This window comes from Myotis brandtii, unplaced genomic scaffold (assembly GCF_000412655.1).
Source record: "Myotis brandtii unplaced genomic scaffold, ASM41265v1 scaffold513, whole genome shotgun sequence".
NCBI classification, from domain to species: domain Eukaryota; kingdom Metazoa; phylum Chordata; class Mammalia; order Chiroptera; family Vespertilionidae; genus Myotis; species Myotis brandtii.
Window position 1 is genome coordinate 4,153,565 of NW_005369552.1, and position 5,216 is coordinate 4,158,780.

Below are 5,216 nucleotides of genomic sequence, written 5' to 3' on the forward strand. Positions count from 1 at the left end.
GTCTTAGACACCAATCTTGGTCAAGTTACATTTGAATTGCTGATGAGCTGCTGCCTAGAAGATGCTGCAGAGATAACAGACAGTTAAGATTCCACAGAATGAAGAGATCAGAGATGGGCCATTGGATTGGGGACCTGCAAACACAGGGTGGGTGGTAGGTAGAATTTAGGTACAAGCAACCTACCAAAAGGGTGGGCAAGTAGACCAACGGTGGAATCTATTTTTAAAAAATTAACACAAGCAAGAAAAAGCAAAGTCTTTAAGGCTATGTCTACACTAAACTTGCAAGTGAAGTTGAGGGGTCCAAAACATCTTGTATTGTTCACTGCCATCCTGCAACCTGGAGTTCCCCAAGAAGTTTTTGAAACAGATGCTGCGCCTGCACTCCAGGTAGGATGTTTTTGGGTGGATCCTGTGTGCTTTGCCTTTTGATTCCTAAAAGGATATTCACCATAGGGGATTCTAGTGCCCCATTTGATCTTTAGACCTTTGTGTTCCTTTGGGATCTGAAACATGAGCCTTCTAATGAGGTTAAGTTTATTTAAGACCTGTTGGAGAGATTAGCAGGAAACCCTGGGAAGGACAGTATCATTTAAGATGAGGTCAGTCTCCACTAGAAATATCTACCCCTGGTTGGATGAGGGTAAAGGTAGAGTAGAGGCAATTAGTATTGTTCTAAGAAGACATAGACTGACTTTAATTAAGAGAAAAAAGACAAAGAAAAAAAACCTTTTATTTTAAAATTCAGTAAAGCACCAGGAAAGAAAATAATGATTATCTATTGGGGGTTTTTGTTAAAAGGGAGGGGAGAAGAGCATTAGGCAAAAGTAGCCATTTGGGTCAAAAGAGGCTTTTATGAATATTAGCTTGAGCTGGTGACATTCATAATTGATGACACGGAAGATAGTAAAACATGTTCTACACGTTCTTGTCTTTTTATTTTATTATCTGTATCCTTTGAGATCTGTCAGGGCAACATTCAACATTAGTTATCTATGTTGTAGATGTACTCGTGTATATGTGTGCATTACATAACAGAGCAAGGACGTGGGTCTGTAACTTCTAGTTCAGTTTTGAGATTGTCAGTCTGGTTGCTGTTTCTTTGTAGCATTTAAGATATATCAAAAGACAACCAACTGATTATATTCTAATTCTTGGGATTCAAATGAGGATATGTTTTCTTTTATCCTCTTCACAAATTGTTGTGAGTCTTAAATATTTCTACTGTCATGGCATACTAGGAAAATTGAGGATGTTGGCAGAATGAAAGCCCAGTTGAAATTTTGACTCTGAAATAGACTCATTTTTTCTCTTGCCAATATAGGGAATCGACAGTGACTGTTTGTTACCAGACAAATGGAAAATTCCTATTTTTTAAATACACCCTGTCAAATAGTTTTCAGTCATTACTTAATGTAAGGCATGGCTTTCGATCCACTGCTCAGAGGAATAAACAAAATTCTGAGTTTCAAGTGAAAGGTCAACAAATGCCACATATGCCTTCAATGAAAAGATCGTTATGTGGTTGATAATATGGCTGCATCTGAGATACTTTTGGATGAGACCCACCACTTAAGCTTCTTGATAAAAGTTTTCTTAAACACATTTTAACTGTTGTTTGATATGTTAAGATATTTTAAGGGGTATCCAACTCAGTTTGATAATTTGTTTTCATTGAGGTTTCTAGCTATGCTAATTGAAGTGTGGATATGGCTAAGATACAGTTTTCAAAGTATAAGGTATCAAATCATGACCATGATTGATGCCTGATGTTTCCACATGTACCCATACCTTTAGCTTGAGTGTAGTTTAACTGACTGCAGATTGAATAACCAATGGAATTGAGATGCAATGGAAACTCGAAGCTAAGACAGATAAAGAGTGCTATCATTACCCTCGAATGGGGATCAGAGTGGAAGAGGAATCTGGGATCCTGATGTTGTGATAGCCACCCCTGAAATGTGATGCTCTCAGCCTGCATGCACAATATTTATATCTGTTTAGAAAGACTACTAGTATGATCTGTATGTGTGTATTGCATATTTACATATAAGTGATAAACCATACATATGTTAGATAGCCTTTAAATATATACAGAGAATAGAGAGAGGGAGAGAGTAAGCATGTGCACAGACCATGTGTGCATGGGTATTCTGTGGATGGTGTATGCTTGCACATATGTGTAGGTACATTTATATTTAAAGATATCCCAGATGACTGGAAATCATTCTCAAATTGTTTCCTTCACTTTCAAGTATATTCCTGAACAACATGCAAGCAGTAAATAGTTGTAAATGCTCCTACGCTCATATACCTTAGAGAACAAATTCTGGGTGGATAATGCCTGGGCTTATACATTAAAATATATTTTTCTTTTTTTTACCCCTCCCCCCAAAAAAACAAACTTTACATAAATCCAGTGGGAAAATAAACTATAAAACAGCCACCTTTGCAAAGCCATAGCCTTGAAAAACGACTGGCCACAGCACCAAGCTTATCAGCCCCAAATCCCCTCATCTGTGCTGCAGGGATTGGTTCAGCAGAGGTTCAAATGGGTCAGACTTGGTTTCCTGATTCTTAAGAGCTGTCAAATAACCCAGTCCTAGGCAAATACAAAATGATCCTTCTCAAACCATGTAGGTTCTGTGTTTTGTTTAGTTTGTACTCCTGACCCTGACCTAACCCTGAAGTATCCTGGGTTCTGGAATTCATAAGATTCTTCTAGTTCTTCTGGCTGCTGATGGCCAAAGTCAGACTGTGGTACCAGTACAACAGTTCCTCCTGGTCTGTGGACATCAGCAGTAGCTTCTCATGAGCAAAGGACAGACTGAGCAGGCCACCACAAGGGCCTCCCAAGTGGCCAAATACCCTTTGGAGTTGATACTGGGCCATGGAGTAAACAGCCCGGCAGACAAAGGCGCCACAAGGCAGCAGGTGCAGTGGGGGTTGAGGCTTGGCCATGAGAAGAACATCAGAGAACAGGAAGAACATTTGGAGCTGAGGTTCCCCACGGGGAGGCACCACCAACAGCCAGCCCTGGCATAGGAATCAGCAACCTGAGGTAAGCTCCTTTGCTTGGCGTCCACTGAGAAGAGCCTGGACACGCCGGAAGTGCTGGTCATTCTTATGTTTCTGATCAATGGTGTGGACCCTCTGGACAGTCTCATCAGCCGAGCAGCCCGGGTGAGCTGTTGGTGGTCAGGGCTGTTGGGACTTGTGTTTTCAGCTAAAGCCACAAGATTCTCATACTGCTGAAGCCTCTGCAGGGGCAAAGGGAGCGGGTCCTGGAGCTGAAGGCCCCCAAACTCAGGGCAGCCTTCCTGAAGCCTCAGGAATGTCCGGAAACCTTTTCCTTTCTTTAGTTGTTCCTGCAGGGTGGTCCGGGACCTCTTTGCATTGGCAGCGAATTGGGTGTAGAGCTCCAGGCAGGGGCAGAAGCCCTCCAGCCCCTGTCCCCAGTGCCCTCCTTTCACGTAGGGAAGCAGCTCTTGGCTGATGCCGTAAATGAGCTCCCAGGACCCAAACAGGGCCTGGGGCTCCAGTGGTCGCAGGGTGCCCTTGGCTCTCAGAATCCCATGAAGTACGCGGCCACCAGCCCCAGCTGTTTCTAGTAGCACCGCTTGGTCTCCAATAGCTCCCAGGCAGTACAGGCGTGTTTCTACTCATAGTGAGCACGCTGCTCTTATATTGGGCACTGAGACCCTGGGCCTGGGTTCTCCATGCGTAGCTGACCGGTCAGCTTTTTCTTTAACAGTTTTTTTAAAGGGCATTTTCCAGTGACTTTTTTTGTATGTGAAATTAATTTTTGGCCTTGTGCCTAATAACTGGAGGGGATAGGCATCATAGTAAACCCCCAGGATGACGCTGCTATCCTGAGATTAGGTCTATCTTTGAAATATAATTTCTATAGGACCCATGGTTCAAATTTGAGGTGTTCTGAACTAAATTAGGAATTTTCTGATTCTCATGGAATTGAAATTTATTGGATGAGAAAAGCCCTTATGCCTAGTGGGCATCAGAGCTTGTCTTTGATATTATAATGGCTATTTGGGTATTTCTGAATTTGTATCTGTTCACCAAGAAAGTCTAGAGATTTGCTTCCAAATTAAATATATACTAGAGGCCCGGTGCATGAATACATGCACGGGTGGGGTTCCGTGGTGTGGCCTGCGGGGATTGGGCTGAAACCGGCAGTCCAATGCCACCTGCCACTCCTGCCTGCTGCTCCCCCTCATCCCGGCCCACTGTGCCTGCCGTGGGCTCGGGCCCAGTCAGTACCAATTGGGAGAGGCTCACGCCACTGCAGCAGCACTCCCTAGTTGTGAGCCCTGTGTCTGGCACCTGTCTCAAGGGGGTTGAGGGGGCGGCCAAGACGTGATCGGCCCTTTGGGTGGGCAGTTGGACGCCTTTGCCAGCCTGAGATCTGGATTTGTCCAGCTGACATTCATGCTGGTTGTCGGGGGCCACCTGGCGGCCGCTTTTATATAATGTCTTCCTTGCAGAGCATCTAGGGAGGGGCCTGCTGGTTGTGGGGAAGGACAGGGGAAGGGCCACAGGAGGTTGGCCAGCCCCAATTGGGGTGGATCAGGGTCAGCTGGGGGGAGGGACTGTCTGGGGGGAACACGGGAGTTTGGCTGGCCTCAGGGAGGGACTGGGGGAGGTTGGCCGGCCGCGGGAAGTTGGTTGTGGGAGCACATTGACCACCAGGGGGCAGCTCCTGCATTGAGCATCTGCCCCCTGGTTGTCAGTGCACGTCATAGTGACCAGTCAACTGGTTGTTCCGGTCGTTCGGTCATAAAGGTCACTTAGGCTTTTATATATATGTGTGGGAGCATGACCACCAGGGGGCAGCTCCTGCATTGAGCATCTGCCCCCTGGTTGTCAGTGCACGTCATAGTGACCAGTCAACTGGTTGTTGTGGTCGTTCGGTCATAAAGGTCACTTAGGCTTTTATATATATACTAGGAGCCCAGTGCACAAAAATTTGTGCACTGGGGAGGGGGGGAAGGGGGGGGTCCCTCAACCCGGCCTGTGCCCTCTCGCAGTCTGGGACCCCTCGGGAGATAACGACCTGCTGGCTTAGGCCTGCTCCCGGGTGGCAGAGGGCAGGCCCAATCCCTAGGTGCAGCCCCTGGTTGGGCTCAGAGCAGGGCTGATTGGGGAGTTGGGGCGCCGCCCCCTGTCATGCACAGAGCAGGGCCCATCAGGGGGTTGGG

The 5,216-nt window shown here is 46.2% G+C and overlaps 1 pseudogene; it reads right to left on the reverse strand.

Annotated features, from left to right (window-relative positions):
- Nucleotides 1-2,637: 2,637 nt before the first annotated feature.
- LOC102241885 lies at nt 2,638-3,730 on the reverse strand (annotated as a pseudogene).
- Between the last annotated feature and the right edge of the window lie 1,486 nt (nt 3,731-5,216).